Consider the following 21175-nt stretch of genomic DNA (forward strand, 5'->3'; position numbering starts at 1 on the left):
GAGGACAATGTTGGTTGTGTGGAGACACCTGGAGGTGTCAGAGAGCAGTGCACCATGGGCAGGTGAGTCAAACACCACAGCTGAAGGAGCCTGGGAGGAGGTCTGGACCTAAAGGAGAATAAAGGCCCCTCTGTTTGGGATGGCAAAAGGAGGAGGGGTGAATCATCATAGAAAATGCTTTCCTAGCACACATATGGAATCCCAGAGGGTTGGGTAACTCTGGGGCAGGCTATGGTTGGCAAGAGAACACTTACACGGGTTAGGGGACACAAGATGTTTCTTGAGTTGGCTAAAGGGTGGTGTGGGAGCTAAGCACAATGTGATGGCTCTTACATGAGCTATAGGTGGTGGTGACAAACAACAGTCATCATTTCAGAAGCCATAGAGGCATGGCTGGTAGCTTCTTAGCATCACTGAGCAGGCTTCACCTGTGGCTACAGTCACCTCAGAGGTTGGCAAAAAGGGCGAACTGCAACTGGGCACCACACTTCGTTGCTCTCACTCCCCTGGGAACAAGCATGCCCTGCTGCTGCCACTGCTAAATGCTCCAGTCAGTGCTCACACATGCTCAATCAGTGTCACTGCCCAGGTTCTTGCAACTAGGAGCAGCCTGTGTGGCACCTCTTACATGGGCTAAGCCATATGGGTTGCTGCTTGCATGAACTAAAGTTGCCATGGTCAACCACCACGATTACCTCTGATCACATGTAGGTGTGACCTGACTCCACTTGGGCCTCATGAACAGCCACCACGTGCAGCCACAATCACCACAGAGGGTGCCTCATAGAGGGTACTGTGATTAGAAAACAACCGTTTTTGCCATCACTCTAATGGGAACTCACACACCCTGACACTGTAAATGCCAAATGCTCTGGGCACCGCCTAAATCTGCCTGAGACTCAAAACCACTTCCCAGGGCCCTGCAACTGGAAGTTGTTGATGCCATCCTGCTGCAGGTGCTTGCTATTGTCAAGAGCCTAGCAACCAGGCGCTGACCACTATCCCTCCTCATTGCCTCCTTCTCCCTGGAAACATCCTCTGCACACTGGGGATAACAGCCTGCTCACACTGAAGAGTCACCAAATATCTAAAGACTCTTGTGAATAATAGATAGCAACACCTAACAAATTATCAAGGGAAGCTCTTGCATAGGCAGAGCCCTCCTAGACAAGAGTTTGATTTCCCTAAACTCACAGAAAAAGGAAAATGTAAGCAAAGTGAAGACGCTCAGGAACAGTTCCCAGTTAAAAGAACAGGATAATTCACTTGGAGAATAAAACAGAAGTCTGCAGTCTAAGAGTCACTGAGTTCAAAAGGGAGGTAGTGAAAATATTGAGGGAATTAATGGTGAATATGAAGGAACTGAGAGTGGATCTATAGGGTAACGCAGATTATTTTAGAAACCAACTAGAAAATATATGGAGAATAAAAGAATCATTAGAAAATTCAACTTCAGAGTTGCAAAGTCAGTGAAAAACAAAAAGAGCCAAATGAATAATGCAGAGAAACAAAATAGGGTCTGGGACAATAGAACAATAGAAGTCACTAAGTCAGGAGACCAAGCATAAAGCCATAAAGCATAAAATAAAAGCAATAGATCTGTGGCATAATACAAAGCAGACCAATCTATGTCTACCACAGATTCCAGAAGAGGAAGACCAAGAGAAGTGGACTTGAAATATATTTGAAGAAATAATGGCTAAAATCTTTCCAAATTAAAAGCAAACACATACCAAGATGCAGGAAGCACAGAGGATCCCAAACATGTTGAAACCAGACAAGTCCGCACTAAGACAAACTATGTTAAAAATGGGAAAAATGTAAAAATAGAGAAAGGATATAAAGGCAGCAAGAGAAAATGACAATAAGGAAGATTTCATTATAGGAAACCACAAAGGCTCTCATCTGATCTCTCCTTAGAAACACCACAGGTCAGAAGAGAGTGGCAATTTACACTCAAAGTTCTAAAAAGGAAAATTCTGCAGCCTAGAATAATCTACCCAGCAAGAATATCCTTTAAAAGGGAAGGAGAAATGAAGAATTCCTTCCACAAACAAAAGAGAAATTCGTACGCAGTAGTAAACCATTCTAAAGGAAATATTGAAAGTTCTTCTCTAAATAAAAAAGAAGGGAGAAGAAATAGGCTGGAGGAAATCACAATTGGATAGCAATCGCTTAAATGAGTGGATATACAGTTTTAAAAGGAAAAAAGTCCTATTTTAAACTGACAAATCACCCAAGAACAGCAAAATGACAAACATGATGATTAATAAAAAAATAAAATCATAGAATGTGAGGAAGGAAAGTAAGAAACTCTAGATGCTATTTTTTAAAAATATTATATGACTATCTGACTAAAGTCAGCATATATAAGAAATGCTTAACATACTTAAAAACAAATCAAACCCGAGTATTATATTCACAAATCTAAAAAGAAAGTACACAAGCATAAAACAAATGAAAGTCTTACAGCCCCACCCCAAAAAAAGGAGGAACTATGGAGAAAAATAGAATAAACAGGAAAACAAGGTTTTTAAATGGCGATGAACCAGGATTAGGACGTAATTCCCTGTGGACTCGAATGTGTTAACAAAGCTGTTTTACATCCTTCTCTGGTGTCCTCTGAGGTGATTTCTGGGAATTCTACAATGGTGCAGGTGATCAGATAGATTAGCATGCAAAAACAAATAAACAAACCAAAAAAAAAGGGGGGGGAGAAGATAATACAAACCGATCTGATCTGCAAGAACTATGAATGGAAGACAGCTTCACAATTGGTGGGTCATAGAGATAACATCTAAATGAATCAATTATAATGTCAGAAAGTAGAAACAATGAATATCTCAAAAGGAAGAGATAAAAACATATATGGAAGGTATCCTGTAGAGAAGAAAAGAGATAAAAATAAAGCATATATAACCTAAATATAATGTAAATAAGTAGATACAGTAAAAATTTTCAGATGATGTAATTAAACCCCCAAAGTTGTGATTAAAATTGTCCTTTCCTCACCTAATCCATAGAAAGATCAACCAAATCAGAGGGATCTCCAAATGCAGAGAAGAGTGCAGCATTAAGTCTGAGATCTGAAGATCAGTGTGAAAACTGAACAGATCATCCAAACTACTGGCAGAGTCACCAAACATGGGGATGCTGGGGTGGGGGCTGGGCAATAAGACCTCAGCTCCAGAGGTTATTCCCTGGGAACAGGCTGGGATGGGTGGTGCAGCCATGGTGCTTTGGGGGCTAGGAAACATTCCGTAGGGTGGGTAGGGCAGAGACCACTCCAGGGGACTAGGAAGCAGTCTGTTGGTTTGGAAGCAGAAACTGCTTGAGGAATTAGGAAGCAATTGGTCAGGTTGGCAGGGAAGAGACGAACCTGGGGGTCTAGGAAGTGGTCTGTCATATCGGCGGGTCAGAGACTGCCTGGGAGTCTAGAAAGTGGAGCATTGCGGGTGGAGGGAGCAATATGTTACGGGCTGGAGAGTGGAAAGCCACATCAAAGGGAACCTGGGAGAAGAGCTGGATCTGCAGGAGAGACAAGGCACCAGTTTTGGGAAGGGTAGAGGAGGAGGTGTGGGCTGACATAGAATACACCCCACACCACAGCGAGGTCACTTGCCTGCCAGCTATCAGAAATCCGTGCTTCCCACTGCATCCCCTCTCCCCCTATGCCATGCTAGAGTGCCAGACCTGGAGGGATGTCCTCAGCATTTGTGGGAAGCTGACCCTGCCCTGGCCTGCCTGACCTCTGGAGGTACTACACTCCTGAGGAGCAGCTCCCCGGACTGCCAGCCCTCTGGAAAAGGACCTCAGCCCAGAAAAGCTAGAACAAGTTGGCCCAGCCATGCAAAATCTGCCTCCATTCTAAGGTGGTCCTGCCAATCCCAGCTGCCCTGGGGAAGAGCCCAGTGGGTTCTCAGCATCCTGGCTAGCCGTTCCCACCCTTGGGGGGTTCTGCACTCCTGTGCTACAGCTTCCCAGTACTCTCAGGCCCCTGCAAGAGCCCCCACCGTCCAGAAAGCTAGAACAACCTTGGCCTGGCTGTGCACAATCTGCCTCCATTCTGAGATGGTCCTCCCAATTCAGCTGCCCTGGGGAAGTGCCCCTTGGTTCTTCAGTGGCCCAGCTAGCCACACCCACATTCAGGGGGTGCTGCACTCCTGAGGAAGAACTGGCCCACACGGGCAGCCCCCTGCAAGAGCCCCCACAGCCCAGAAAAGCTAGAAAAGCTCAGCCCAGCCATGCAAAATCTTCCTCCATTCCGAGGAGGTCCTGCTAATTCAGCTGACCTGGGGAAGAGCCCCTTGGTTTCTCAGCAGCCCAGCTAGCTGATCTCACCCTTGGGGGTTCTGCACTCCTGTGGAACTGCTACCGAACACTGCCAGCCACCTGCAAGAGCCCCTATAGCCCACAAAATCTAGACCAAGCTCGTCTTGGATGTGCAAAATCTGCCTCTATTCTGAGGTGGTCCTGCCAATTCAGCGGACCTGGGAAAGAGCCCCTTGGGTTCTTAGTGGCCCAGAATACTGCTCCCACCCTCATGGGTGCAGCACCATTGTGGAACAGCCGCTCAGCACCACCAGCTGCCTGGAAGAGCCCACAGCCCAAAAACATCAGAGGGACCTACCCAGCCATGTGAAACCTTCTTGCATTGTGGTGCAGAGCTCCAAGTCAGGTCTGCCATCAGGAAGTGCTCCTTTGCTTCAGAGAGACCCTGTCAGCCCTGCCCAACCTGAGGAAAAGCCATGTGGCTTCAAACACCAACCATGCCAGCCCTTGGAAAGCATTCCAAAGCAGTGCCAAGGCAAACCCTGTCCAGCCACGGGGAGTCAAACTGTACCAAGAAAATGAAAACAAAAAGCAAGATGAAAAAGCTGAGAAACCACCTGCAGTTAAACCAACAGGAGAACTCACCTAAAGCAATCAACAAGGAAATAAACCTCTGCAGTCTGACAAACTTGTATTTCAAAAGAGAAATAGTGAAAATACTGAAGGAATGAAGACAAGATATGAACCAGTAATGCAGATGTCCTCGGAATGGAACTAGAAAATATAAGGAGGAGTCAAGAAAACTACAAACTTCGTTGGCAGAGATACAGACTGAACTAAGGGCAGTGAAAACCAGGATGAACAATGCAGAAGAACAAATTAGTGATGTGGAAGATAGAATAATGGAAATCACACAATCAAGTCAGCGGACAGAAAACCAAATCAAAAAAGAGGAAAGCCAATACAAGAGGCTTATGGGAAAAAATAAAGTGGGCCAATCTACACATCATAGGAATTCCACAAGGAATAGAAAAAGATAAGGGGATGGAATATATATTTGAAGAAATTATCGCTGGAAAATTCCCAAACCTAAAGGATACTGAATTCAAGATACAGGGCTGCAAAATAGTTGAACCCAAATAGACCCACACCAAGACACATTTTAGGAAAAATGGAAAATGTTAGTAATAAAGACAGGATCCTAAAGGCAGTAATGGAAAAGCAGAATGTTACCTATGGAGGGGGCAATATTATCACAGACATCAAGGAATATTGAAAAGCCACAGTCATCAAAATAGTGTGGTATTAGTATCAAAACAGACAGACAGACCCATGGAACAGAATAGAGAACCTGGAAATAAACCCTGACACCTATGGGCAATTCATCTTTGACAAGGGAGACAAGAACATCAAATGGAAAAAGAAAGTCTATTCAGCAAGCATTGCTGGCAAAGCTGGACAGCTGCATGCAAATCAGTGAAACGAGAACACACCCTCACACCATGCACCAAAATAAACTCCAAGTGGCTGACAGACTGAAATAGAAGACAGGACACCATCAAACTCCTAGAAGGGAATATAGGCAAAACACTCTCTGACATCAACCTCATGAATATTTTCTCAGCTCATTCTCCCAAGGCAACAGAAATAAGAGCAGAATTAACCCAAAGGGACCTAACCAAACTCTTTGTTTCCTTCTTTATCGGCTGCTCCATGGGTTTAGAGTACAGGAAAAGTGATTTTACTCTCACCCTGAAACTTCCTGAGCCTGGTACTGAAATGAGGATCTTTACACCAGTTACTGTGTCATCACTCTCCTGGCCTCCTCTTTTCACCTTGCTAAGTTACCTCTTCGTTTGTAGAGTCCCCTTCCCATCCACAGTCTCTCTGCAAGTTAAACTGTACACATCTGGATAAATATAACTAAAGACAGAACCTATATGGAAGATGGCGGAATAGAAGGACTGGTGTTCAACTTATCTCCTAAAAACAACAAAGTTCACAACTAAAGACTGAGCATTCCTCACCCAAATGGGCTGGAAACCGTAAAAAAGACGTCCTACTCCAGAAGAAAAAGAGGAGGCCACATGAAGAGGTAGGAGGGGCAATTTCACGATATAAACAACCCCATACCTCCCCGGGGGGGTGTGGAAGCTCCACAGACTGGAAACTAACCGGCCCACAGAGACTCACCTACAGGAGGGAGAGTTCTGAGCCCCACATCAAACTCTGCCATGTGGGGATCTGGCACGGGGAGAAAGAGCCCCTGGAGTATCTGGCATTGAAGGCCAGTGGGGCTTGTGTGCAGGAGCTCCACAGAACTGCGGGAAACAGAGACCCCATTCTTCAAAGGCACACACAAACTTCCACATGCACTGGGTCCCAGGGCAAAGCAGAGTCTCCATGGGAGTCTGGGTCAACATTGACCACAGTCCTTGGAGGACATCCTGGGAAATCAGGGGTGAACGTGGCTCATTGTGAGGGAAGGACATTGAAAGCAAAGCTCTTGGGAATATTCAGCAGCCACACGTTTCTCTGGAGGTGGCCATTTGGGGAAAATGCCAGGCCCCACCAGTCAGTCAGCTGCTGAGAGGCCCCAGGACAAACAACAACCCAGGTGGGATCACAGCCCTGCCCCTCAGTAAACAGCCTACCTAAAGACCCCTCAGGCACACAGCTGCCTCTAATCCCATCCAGAGGCTAAGCCCCACCCACCGGAGGGGTTAGGATCGGCTCCACCTACCAGGGGGCAGGCATCAGCCCCTTCCATCAGAAAGCCTACAGCAAGCACCCAAACTGACTCCAGCCACAGGGGGGCAGACATAGAAGTAAGAGAGGCTACAACTCTGTTATCTGTAAGAAGGTCACCACACCAAAAACCTATAAACATGAAAAGACAGAGAACTATAACTCAGATGAGGGAGAAAGGGAAAACCCCAGAAAATCAGCTAGGCCATGAGGAGAATCTCAGCCTCCAGGAAAAAGACTTTAGACAGTTGATGCTGGAGATGATGCAAGACATTGGAAATAAACTGGAGGTCAAGATGGATTACTTACAGGAACCACTGTCCAAAGAGATGCAAGATATAAATCTTAAACAAGAAGAGATGCAAAATACAATGCCTGAAATAAAAAATTCACTCGAAGCAGCTAACAGCAGAATCCTGGAGGCCGAAGAATGAATAAGAGAGGTGGAGGACAGATCATTGGAAATTACGGATGTAGAACAGAAAAGAGAAAAAAGATTGAAAACAAACGAAGAGGGTCTCAGAGAACTCTGGGACAACATTAGAGGCACCAACATCCCTATTAGAGGGGTGCCAGAAGGAGAAGAGAGAGAGAAGGCGACAGAAAAAAATATTCCAAGAGATAATAGCCAAAACCTATGCTAACTTGGGGAAGGAATCGCTCACTCAAATCCAGGAAGCACAACGAGTACTATATAAAGTAAACACAAGGAGGCACACCCCAAGACACATATCAATCAAACTGACCCAAATTCAAGACAAAGAGAAAATCTTGACAGCAGCTAGGGAAAAGAAACACATAGCATATAGGGAAACCCAACAAGGGTGTCGGCAGATTTTTCAACAGAAACTCTGCAGGCCCAGAAGGGAGTGGCACGATAGACTTAACATGATGAAAGGAAAAATCCTCCAACCAATATTCCTCTACCCATCAAGGCTCTCGTTCAGATTTGAAGGAGAAGGCAAAACCTTCACAGATAAGCCAAAGCTGAGAGAATTCAGCGACACAAAACCAGCCATACAACAAACACTAGAGGAAATTCTATAGGTGGAAAAGAACAAGAGAAGACGGGAAGAAAAAAGAGCAGCAAAAACAAATCCATAGCAATAAATAAAAAGGCAATGAGAACATACATATCAATAATCACCTATAATGTGAATGGACTAAATCCCCCAACCAAAAGACGTAGACGGGCTGAATGGATACAAAAACAAGACCCGTACATATGCTGTCTTCAAGAGACCCATAGGGACACATACAAATTGAAAGGGAGAGGATGGAAGAAACTATTTCATGCAAACAGGAATCAACAGAAAGCTGGAGGAGCAAGACTCATATCAGACTTTAAAATGAAGAATACTTTCAGGGACAAAGAAGGCCAATTACATAATGACCAAAGGATCAATCCATGAAGATGATATAACAATTTTAAATATCTATGCACCCAACGCAGGTTCACCACTATATATAACGCAACCGCTAACAACCTTAAAAGGACAAATTGACAATAACACAATCATCGTGGGGGACTTGAACACCCCACTTACAGCAATGCACAGATCAACCAGACAGAAAATCAATAAGGAAACACAGGTCCTGAATGATGCATTAAACCAGATGGACATAAGAGATATTTATAGGACATTTTATCCAAAAGCAACGGAATACACATTCTTCTCAAGTGCACATGGAACAGTCTCTAAGATGGATCACATCCTGGGCTACAAATCCAACCTCGGTAACTTCAAGAAAATCGAAATCACATCAAGCATCCTTTCCTACAACAACGCTATACGGCCGGAAATCAACAACAAGCAAAAAACTGCAAAAAACGAAAACACATGGAGGCGAAACAACATGCTACTCAACAAGCAATGGATCACTGAAGCAATCGAAGAGGAAATAAAAAATTACCTGGCAGCAAATGACAACAAGATACAACACTCCAAAACCCTTGGGATGCAGCAAAAGCCGTTCTAAGAGGAAAGTTTATATCCAAACAAGCCCACCTCAGGAAACAAGGAAAAGCTCAAATAAACAAGATAGCTCTACATCTGAAGCAGCTAGAGCAAGAAGAACAGACAAGACCTAAAGTTAGTAGAGGGAAGGAAATCATAAAGAGCAGAGCAGAAATCAATGACATAGAAACAAAGAAACCCATCGAAAAGATGAATGAAACGAAAAGCTGGCTCTTTGAAAAGATCAACAAAATTGATAAACCCCTAGCCAGACTTATCAAGCAAAAAAAAGAGAGGACTCAAATCAATCAAATTAGAAATGAAAAAGGAGAAGTAACACGGACATCACAGAAATACAAAGGATCCTAAGAGACTACTATCTGCAACTATATGCCAATAAAATGGAAAAACTAGAAGAAATGGGCAAATTCTTACATAAGTACGATCTTCCAAGACTAAACCAAGATGAAGTAGAAAAGACAATTGGGCCAATCGCAAGAACTGAAATTGAAACGGTGATTTAAAAACTTCCAACCAACCAAAGTCCAGGGCCAGATGGCTTCACAGAGGAATTCTATCAAACATTTAGAGAAGAGCTAACACCTCTCCTTCTGAATCTATTTCCAAAAATTCCAGAAGAAGGGATACTCCCAAACTCATTCTATCAGGCCACTATCACCCTGATACCACAACCAGACAAAGACACCACAAAAAAAGACAACTACACGCCAATTTCACTGATGAACATCAATGCAAATATCCTCCACAACATACTAGCCAACCGCATCCAACAATACATTCAAAGGATTGGACATCATGATCAAGTGGGATTTATCCCAGGGATGCAAGGGCTCCTCAATATCCTCAAATCCATCAGGTGATACACCACATTCACAAACGGAAGAAGAAAAACCATATGATCCTCCCAATAGATGTCGAAATAAAGCCTTTGACAAAATCCAACACCCATTTCTGATAAGAAACCCTTCAGAAAGTGGGCATAACAGGAACATACCTCAACATGATAAAGGCCATATATGATAAACCCACAGCAAACATCATTCTCAATGGCGAAAAGCTGCAAGAATTCCCGTGGAGATCAGGAACAAGACAAGGATGTCCGCTCTCACCACTACTCTTCAACATTGTCCGGGAAGGCCTAGCCATAGCCATCGGAGACGTAAAAGAAAGAAAAGGAATCCAAATTGGAAAGGAAGAAGTGAAACTATCCCTATTTGCAGATGACATGATACTATACCTAGAGAATCCTCAAGACTCTACCAGAAAACTGTTAGAGCTCATCCACCAAATTGGCAAAGTCGCAGGATACAAAATCAATACACAGAAATCGATGGCATTTCTATACACTAACAATGAAAGAGAAGAAAGAGAAATTAGGGAAGCAATCCCATTTACCATCGCATCCAAAAGAAAAAAAAAATATCTAGGAGTAAACCTACCTAAAGGGACAAAAGACCTGTACTCTGAAAACTATAATCCACTGATGAAAGAAATCAAAGATGACACCAATAGATGGAAAGATATACCATGCTCGTGGATTGGAAGCGCTAATATTATCAAAATCACCATACTACCTAAGGCAATCTACAGATTCAATGCAATCCCTATCAAATCACCAAGGAGTGTTTTCACAGAACTCGACCAAAGTGTTTTAAAATTTCTTTGGAAGCACAAAAGACCCACACTAGCCAAAGACATCCTGAAAAAGAAAAATGGAGCTGGAGGAATCAGGCTCCCGGACTTCAGACTCTACTACAAAGCAACAATCATCAAAACCGCATAATACTGTCACAAAGACAGAAATAGAGATCACTGGAACAGGGGAGAAAGCCCAGAGGTAAACCCACACACCTACAGCCAACTCATCTATGACAAAGGAGGCAAGAATATACAATGGAGAAAGGACAGCTGGTTCCGTAAGTGGTGCTGGGAAAACTGGACAGCCACATGGAAAAGGATGAAATGAGAACACTCCCTAACACCATACACAAAAATGAACTCCACATGGATGAAAGACGCAGATATAAGACCAGACACTATCAGACTCCTGGAGGAAAACATAGGCCAAACACTCTGATATAAACGGTAGCAACATCTTCTCGGATCCACCTCTCACAGTATTGACAACACAAACAAAAAGGTACAAATGGGACCTAATCAAACTTCAACGCTTCTGCACAGCAAAGGAAACCCTAAACAAAACAAAAAAGACAACCCACAGAATGGGAGAAAATCTTTGGAAGTGAAGGGACTGACAAGGCATTCATGCTCAAAATTTATAAACACCTTCTGCAGCTCCACACCCACAAAACAAACAACCCCATCGAAAAACGGGAAGAAGATCTAAACCGACAGTTCTCCAAAGAAGACATACAGATGGCCAAGAAACACATGATAGGATGTTCAACATCACTCATTATTAGAGAGATGCAAATCGAAACCTCTCTGAGGTACCACCTTACACCAGCCAGAATGCCCATCATCCAAAATCTACAAACAATCAGTGCTGGAGAGGGTGTGGAGAAAAAGGAACCCTAGTACACTGTTGGTGGGATTGTCAATTGGTGCAACCATTGTGGGAAGCAGTATGGAGAGTCCTCAGAAAACTAAACCTAGAACTCCCATTAGATCCAGCAATCCCACTCCTGGGCATCTACCCAAAAAAGCCGTGACTCGCAAAGACATATGCACTCCAATGTTCATTGCAGCACTATTTTCAATAGCCAAGACATGGAAACAACCTAAATGTCCATCAACAGAGAAGTGGATCAAGAAGATGTGGTACATATACACAATGGAATATTACTCAGCCTTTAAAAGGAGCAAAATACTGGCATTTTTTTGCAACATGGATGGACCTAGAAACGATCATGCTAAGTGAAGTCAGCCATACAATGAAACACCAACAACAAATGCTTTCACTGATCTGTGGAATCTGAACAAAGGATAGACTGAACTTCTCTGCAGAAGAGATGCTGACTCAAAGACATTGAAAAAAATTGTGGTTTCTGGAGGAGACAGTTTGGTGGGTGGTGGGATGTGCTTGGGCTTTGGGATGGAAATCCTGTGAAATCAGATTGTTATGATCATTATACAACTACAGATGTGATAAATTCCTTTGAGAAATATATGTGTGTGTGTATGTGTACATACATATATATGATTAAAGACAATATTACCATCCAATTTAGTCAAGCATCTCATGACTAAGAGAAAGGAAAGCACTGTGCATCAATGCTAAATAGTAAAGAGATGCACAGCCCAAACTAAATCTCATTCGTTATACAGGTAAGTTCATACAACATATTATAGGCATCTTTTCAAGATAAAACTTTTCACTCTCTCCTATGGTTGTGATTCAAGGTACAGTTTGCAATTTGGAGCTCAGAGACACCTGAATTAGGCTGTCTTCCCCTAATAGCCATAAAGGTGACTTCTTTCATATATGATCCAGCCATTCTAGCACCCCAAAATTCTCAGCCACGGTTTAATGAGACATTTTAAATTCTTAACATGAACTCCTATGTTTTTCACATATACATAATATTTTATCAGCCAATCCCCCACAAAATCTGCATGTGTAAATCTAAGGGCATGTCCTGTGAAGAAAATAGACACTAACATTCTCCAAAAAAAAAAAAAAAATCAGGAGAAATCACTGTCAAATTTCATGAAACTACATTTCATGGAGTGTCTATCTTCATGAAATGTTTAATGAAAGGAAAATTCACGACCATTTGTTAATACAAAGCATTCTGACTTAAGAACTGCATTACACTAAGACATAGTGCCAAACTAGACACTCTTTCTAGTTGTGAAAATATTCCGTCCTTAAATGTGATAAATATGGAAAGCATCATGTATTTTTGACACATATTAAATATTTACCAAAGCTGGAATGGGAAATCACTCACATCATTTTTGTAACACTTCTTTCAGCCATGAAGCCACAGAAATTATTACCAAACATGAGGTCTCATTGTGCAAAGGAGCAGCTTGTTATCCCATATTAAGACCACTTCATAAAATCTAGGTCCTATTTTATGTTGCTACTCCTTTGTTTCTGGACTCCTACACAATAATGTTCAGAAAACCAGATCAATGCACCCAAACTGCTGAGACCCTTATATTTTCCAAATAAGAACCAACTCTCTGGAACAATGTTGGCCCTGACTACCTTTTGGCTTTGTAAGTTCCACCGCACACCATACCTTGGCAAATTCTCACCCTCTCCACCTACCCCTCCATGACCCTATCTTGGAACAGTCTCACCCTTTCCTCATATGCACATTTTACAGCCTGAGGCTAAGCCTGACACTGGTTACCTCAGCCACAAGCCCCTAGGAAACCTGCAACCCCATAATGCCAGGAAGGCCTAGCCTTCTCACACATCCCCTGGCCATTTCCTGGTCACAAAACCTATGGGAAACCTCAATGCTCCTGACTCTATGCCCTACTTATTTCCTCACCAAAACCCCTCCGCCTATTTCCTGTTCTAACAAAAGAAAAAAAAAAGATTACTATTCCATGTAATCTTGGATTATATCCTTTGGCTCTTTCAAGAATGGCAAGTTTCCTCTTACACTCATATAAGTCGTTTTTCTTATAAACTCTCTTGTTATGACTTATCTCCTACTTGTTGGATTTCCTTAATGGTATGGGCCTTACATAAACACAAAATCTCTACTTCATGAATGCTTAGCATATATTGATAGACATACCAACAAGAATCATATTAGCTGTGCTAATATGACTATGAAAATGTGAGGTTCCCAGCAGCGTGGGGACAGACCCCCATTGAGCCCATATATGGCTGTTCAACTTGGAGACCTGCTGTGGACAGCCTCTCCCAGAATTGGATGCTCCGTTTGAGCAGCAAGAACCAACGGACTGAGGAAAACACCTGGAGGCATATGTTAACTTCTATAGTGATGAACTGCTCTCTGTCATGGGACTTGACCCCCTACTCCTCCCTTGACCTTCCCCTCCTCTTTCTTCATTGTTCCCATCAAAGATCCTGGCGTGAACTCCCACCGCAGATTCCTGCCACAGATCCTTTATAAGCCTAGCCCCTCCTCACAGTCAAGGCTGGTGCCCTCCTGAGCCATTAATAAATCTCTCCTGTTTATCAAATGCCCTTGCCCACTCCTCCCTCAGCAAACTTCACATATGGTGCTAAACCTCAAGCGGGAATGTTACGAGAATGGGAATCAGATCAGTGGGGCCCCAAACTCCTGGGTTTGAAAGCCAGAGAGCAGCAGGCAGGGGCAGCTCTTCCTGGCTTAACCTCTGGAACCCACCCAGGTTTGGGTCCCTGATCCAGGCTCCTCTGCACCAGTCCTCTCCTGCTCAGTCAGGCAGGAACCCCTAATGGGGAATACCACCTTTCCATGACTGATTCTGCATCCAGCACTTGCCTTCTTATACTTGGGTGAGAAAATGTCACTTTTCTGGGTCTCCTGTCAGCATGGCTCTTGGGCCCCAGTTCCTCTGGCACATCAGAGTACAACCTTCTGCAACAAAGCATCACACTAGGTCTGTAGAATGCATAGACACTTGGCCCCATCCCTCTCATCTGGGAACACCCACATCAGCGAGAAACCTCCCTCTCTGTCCCTCAGCATCCACTATCCAGACTTTAGAGACACGCAGCCTAAGAAGTGGCACTCCCTAAGGTGGCCCCTTCCTTAGCCCACGTCCCCTCTTAGTCCTCATCATGGCGAAGAAGCCCTCCACTCCTCCACAGAACACACCGCTTGCTTGCCTCTTATGGAATTTAGGTATTCCTAAGAGGAAATGTTAGGTCCAAGCATCTTTACTTCTTCTGTAACTCCGTGTGCACAGGATAAACATTAGCTAATGGCTCTCAATGCTCCCAAAATGCCACTTTCAATTTTTTTCTATAGTGATGTTGTATTTGTTTTTCCATTATAGCTGGTCCACCGTGTTCTGTTCATGTTCTGCTTCATCACTGTACAGCGTGGTGAGCCCCTTCCACATAAATGTATGCATTCTTTTTTCTCCCTTTATCATGCTCCACCCTGAGGGACCAGACAGCGTTCCTAGTGCTACACAGCAAGATCCCATTGCTAATCCAATCCAAAGGCACTAGAAGGCATCTATTAACCCCAAGCACCCCATCCATCCCACTCCCTCCCTCTCCCTCTCCCTCTTGGCAACCACAAGTCCACATTCAATGTAAATAGCTTGAGTGACCTCAATAACATTTGTCACTGTAATGACGGGTGGCATGAAAGGCGCTGTGTCTTTACTCTCAGACCACACACCTCCCTCTGTTCTCCCTGCTTCACATTTCAAATTCTTCTCCATCATTCATGTCATAGTCCCTCTCATTCTGACAGCTCCTGCTTTGATCCTGCAGACCATTATTCTCCACAATACAAATCTCTCCATGCCTCCAGCTCTCCCCCAACACAAAATCCTCCAGTCCCCTACCCAAGTTGTCCTCAGCTTCTCCCAATCCTAATCCAGATACTGACCCCTCTTCCTCTCCTCCTCATACAGAGTTCTGTACCCAGCTTCCTCCTTCTCCAAACACCTCCCAACCAGCTCCTTTGGTCCCTTGAGGGGGAGTTGCCAGCACTGGAGGGATTGTCCAGGTCCATGTCCCTATTTCCATGTCCAACCCCTCCCACTTAAATTGAAAAACAAAAAAGATGAGACTCCTTCTCTTCTGATCCCTCCATCTACATTTAAGGAATTTGAACAAATCACTCAGTCCTGTGACCTTACCTGCCATGGTGTTGATGTCGCCTTATCCTTCATCCTCGACCTTGTGGAAAAGGAAAGGGTCTGGTTAGCCACTCAGGCCCACACAGAGGACCTCTGCTGGCAAAACAAGAACCAAAGAGTGCGGGCGGTAGCAGTCCCAAGACAGGATCCAAACTGGGACTCTCCAGTCGATTCCCAGGCCTTCAGACACCAGAGTCACATGGTAACTTGTCTCATAGGAGGACTATGTGAAGCAGGTCTTAACTAAAAAAAAGAAAAAGAAATTAGACAGAGCCCACATGAAAAATCTGCTTTCCTTCCTGATTAACAGAGGCACTTCAAAAAGATACACAGTTAGACCTTTCCCATTTGGAGGGAATCTTTCCTTCCACACTCCCTTCATCTCTCAGTCTGTCCCTGACATAAGGCACAGATTACAAAAGTGGGAGGATGGGCCTCAAACCCCTCAGCAGGATGTCTTCACCCTCACCTTCAAGGTCTTTAATAATCAGCATAAAGAGGCTGAAAGCCAACACTTAAAAAGAGATCGGGCTAAATACAAAATGCAGGCAACTGCCATTCAGGGCTCCCCCAAATATCAGCTCTCTCCCCTGGACAATGGCTCTAAGACACTCCAGGCCCATGCTGCAGGTGTGATAAGAGAGGCCACTGGAAACCTCTCAGGGGACGGCCACACCCCTCCCTGCAGAGAGACCAGAATCCTTGGACCTCAACAGGCCAAGCCACCTTGGCAGGATCACAGAAGACTGAGGGTGCCTTGGAAACCCCTGCATCCCAGACCCACAACTACTACTCGGGTGAAGCACCAGGTAACTCTGCTAGTTGTAGGTAAGCTGGTATCCTTTCTTATCAACACAGGGGCCACTTACTCAGCACAACCTCAATTAACAGGTCACAAACACCCCTCTCAAGTCTCGATTGTGCATGTTGGTGGTCTCATCTCCAAACCCTTACCAAAACCCCTTCCAAACTGCACCCCATCAGGGACACCCTTTAGCTGTTCTTTCCTGATATTAACCAAGTGCCCAGCCCCAACTCTTGGCAGAGATATTTTATCTAATTTCAGAGCCTCCCTCAGACTTCTCACTCCTGTCTCTCTTTCCGAGCCCTCTCTCCTCCCCCTTGCTCATCTAGAACATGATAAGCTACCTCTCCCAGCCTCCGTTCTTTTGCCCTGGGTGTGGGAAACCTCCACCCATTCCATAGCTCAGCAGCTTGCTCCCGTTCAAACTGAGTTAAAAGACCAGTCCGCAAACCTCTGCCAACCTCAATACAGGCCCCTGACCGAAGTCACTAATGGAATCGTAGGCATAACCAGGGTCCATGTCCCCTTCCCATGTCTGACCCGTACACTAAACTAATCCAGACCCGGGGACCAGTGAAGGGCATGCCATTCTTTCAGTCCCTTTTATCAGCCAGCCTTCCCCTGACAGACACATCTACACATATTAGGACAGGGCCCACAAACTCCATGCCTGGACTAATTGACAGGGCCTTTAAGACTCAGGGAAGAGGCTCCTCAGTTCTGAGGGAAAAGTTTTCTGCCCTCAAGGAAACAAAGTCATCCCAAGAGAAATTTGCCTGTGTCCTTGAGATGCAGGTGTTCTGCCTGGACATCTGGAAGCCTTAGCTCCACCATCTTTCTGAAATAGAAATTTCAGGAATAGGGGTACATTTTGCAAGTTGAATTCTCAGGGTCAAGGAGAAATCGTATGCCTTTTGTTCTAAACATTATTAAAAGATGTTTAGCCACCTAGACAAGTGACCTTGATTTGTTCCATCTGTCAGGGACCCAGTTTGAAGCCAGTGTCTCTTGCAGCTGATGGGTTTCACACAGGTGTACCTTATTCATGGCTGAGACTTTGGAATGGGAAATCTGAGCTTCCTGTTTTGTATGTATCGTTGTTTGTGTTGTGCATGTGTGGCCTTGCCAAAATTACTTCATCAAAAAGCTCTACTTAATTGGCTTGAAGGAAATTAAGCTCTTATATGAACTCTCAAAATACATAAGGTAAGGTAATTTTAGACTCACATGAACTGGAAAATATTCCGTGTTAAATTAACATCTGATATTAAAGTTAAAGTAGGTTGATCTAACTTAAATGGGCATGTCTTCAGAGTCATTGGCAGAAGCTTTTCTTATTGCACCTAGGTTTGATAAAAGTCAAATCGGATGCTGAGGCTTCAGTTACTAAGAAGGGACAGCAACATCACTTAAGACTATTATCGGTGTTTTGGTGCTATGCTGTGATGTTCTGTACCAGGAAACACATACTTTTAGAAGTGATAAAAAGTCCACCCAGACAAGTAGACATTGTGTTTTCAGTAAAGAAGGAAGGAGGAATGGAATTGCATTCTATTAAGGGAACAGAAAGTAAGTCTGTCGTGTAGCTTGTTATTTTGAATGGAAAGCTAGCAGACAGAATAATACGGATACAGAAAGTGATGGAAGATTTCTGCGAAGTGGACACTAGACAGGATTTTCAAGCTTGGTCGGGACTGACTGGGAGTTTAAAGCTAAAAAATAAACTAACTTTAAAGGTAAGCTCGTGTAAAACTTGAATTAGGTTTCTGTCTCTCTGCTAAAAGAAAGGTTTCTGAACCTTCTTAACCTTACCTTGTTCATACTCTTGATAACAGGTTACATGAATCGATTGGCCTTTAATTTGTATTTGCTTTTGAAATCCTTTGTTACTTTGGTTGAGTGACTAGGTAATGTTTTACAATAAAGTGAGATTCTACTTGGCCAGGTGTTTAAATTTTGCATTCTCTCTCTCGCTCTGTGTGTGTGTGTGTGTGTATTTGCAAATTTCCTAAGTGTAAATTACAGTGTTACAGGGGAGAAATTGTCGGATGAAAGGTATGAACCCAATCTATAAAGATATAGCTCACAACTTACTCCCTCATTCTCAGACATTTGCCATCCTGATGACCTTGTAGCATGGGAAAAGTGTGCCCCTAAATCAGAGGAGGGAAGATAGGTAAGCAACAGCTGTGAATTCAAGAGCCATGACTGTGGGAAATCCAAGAGGCAGCTTGGTTCTTCCTGGCTCCACAGAAAACCCATTAATGAAAAGAAATGCTTTGAAAATATGTTCTCCATTTGGGGTATTCCTTCTACAGTTTTGGGTTGACAATATCTGGTGAAAGTGAGGATCATTTTCGAGACAATCTTGTGACTCATACTCTAGTTCTGTGTTTTGAGGTTAGGGTTCACTTTCTAAAACTCACTTCCCAAATAGTTCTTGGAGGCTGTGTTACAATATTTCAATGTTTAAGGGGGGTACAAAGAACATAGTCTCAGCATGGGAAGCTGAGTGCTGCAATCTGTCTCTGCGAGAATATCTGATGCCCCACGATAACCAGGGGGTTATACATTCTGGGAAAGTATCATTTAAATGGTTGTCTCCAGCCTAGATGGAAGGTCTCTTGTCGGGAATACTTAAGTACCATATGCACAAGCAAAGTGAATAAAATACCTCTGAAAATCTCTAGTTCCCTCTTAAGAAGGTCATCCACATTGCACTGGTCTACAGAGAGAACTACTGACATCAAACTCACCCTAAAACAAGGCCCTAATAACAGAAACACCAATGCCTGGACAAAAAGAAGTCACCATCAGAGGGACACCACTATCACAAGATTGCCCCCCCCACGACCACATGGTCATTTGTTGACCTTCTCATCTACGTTGGCGGGTTTCTCCCCTCCAAGGCTCTTCTCAGTGATGTTCCTAGGTGGGATCCCCTCATCTGTCCAACTAATACCTGCTCTCACAAGGGCACAATTATGTTTCCTTCAACTGTTACTCAAGCTCAATCAGCAGGTAAGACTTTAGCCAAGTGACATAACACTCCTGGGCTACATTAATCAAAATTTAAAGGCTCTCTTGTGTTGGGAATGTTTCAACTGTCAAGGGATAACCAGCCTAAGAACACTGGGGAGTACAGCTGAGTGGACAAGTCAGAATGAAATTTCCTTTAAAGAGAAGGAACAGACTAATCCAGCTGAACAGCGATAAAACAGGGCTGTTTTGTGTGAAGCTTTTCAATTTTCATTTATGACTTTATGAATACTGCTTTCCACATAATTTTTAAGAGGCCACAAATATTTTCTTATGTTTTTCCACTCCTTATCAGAATAGGTTAAGTTGTTTTTTTATTGCCACCAATATATTGCTATATTTTCTACTGCACAGCATGGTGAGCCAGGTACACAGACATGTTTATATTATTTTCTCATATTATCTTGCTCCATCACAAGTAAGGAGACATAGTTCCCAGGGCTACACAGCAGGATCTCACTGCTTATCCATTCCGAAGGCAAGAGACTGCGTCAATGAACTCCAAGCTCCCACTCAAACCCACTCTGTCCCAGTCCCCCTCCCCCTGGAAACCACAAGTCTATTCTCAAAATCCATGTTTTTCTCTTCTGTGGAAAGCTTCACTTGTGCTCTAAAATAGACACCAGATATAAGGGTTATCATGTGGTGTTTGTCTTTCTCTTTCTGACTTCCTTCTCTCAGCATGAGATTCTCTAGGTTTATGTTTTATTCACTGTCTCCACAAAATTGCTATTTCTTGCATTTCCAGAAGTGTAACTGAGTCACTGAAAATGATATATAGTTCCATATGAGATCAGTGGTCTCTAGATATGGGAACATGCAGCAAGAGGGAATATTTTCCTGGACCATAATAGACGAGGAAGATGGGTGGTCCAGAGACTTTTGGCTACTCCTAGTATGGCTTTGTCCAGGACTAGCACATTGAGTGGCCTATCTGTGACATCATTGCCAGACCTAGCAATGTTCATTGCTGGCACTGTGAGATGAAATGGTCATGAAATGCCTCCCCAAACTACGGTCAAATGTACGACCATGGGGGAGTATGGCCAACTGTGACCTCAAGTTAGCACTTGCCTAGAGGCTCTCCGTGCAGGAAAACTTGAGGCACAGCAGCTGTTGACCTGCAGCAACGGCTGAGCAGAGCTCAGGGAGGTGACCAGGGGTGAGGCACAGGCCTTCAGACCGATTTCAGGTGAGGATCTCTATGGGCCCAAATTCTTGCATCTTCTCTCATCTAGAAATACAGAGATCATTGACCATGGCAACTGCATGGGCCATTAGGGAGAAAAGGCAGAATGGAGTAGCTGTGGGTCAGACATCCAAGGAAGACTAGGAAATCTTATGGAAGTAATTTTAGGCAATCCCTTGTATTGCCAAGAACTTAAGGTTTATGTGCCCTGTCAGACGTGATGACACCAGCTGTTCTCAAAGCAGCATCAGCTGGCAGCGACAACCTTATATTTTCAAGGTCTTCTCTTATAGCAACAGAAAGGAGACAACATGTATTATGACCAATAGTTCCTGTGATTTACGTGTTAATACCACATCACGTGTTAAAACCTACTCAGATGAAACTACA

This window comes from Sus scrofa, chromosome Y (assembly GCF_000003025.6).
Source record: "Sus scrofa isolate TJ Tabasco breed Duroc chromosome Y, Sscrofa11.1, whole genome shotgun sequence".
NCBI lineage: Eukaryota > Metazoa > Chordata > Mammalia > Artiodactyla > Suidae > Sus > Sus scrofa.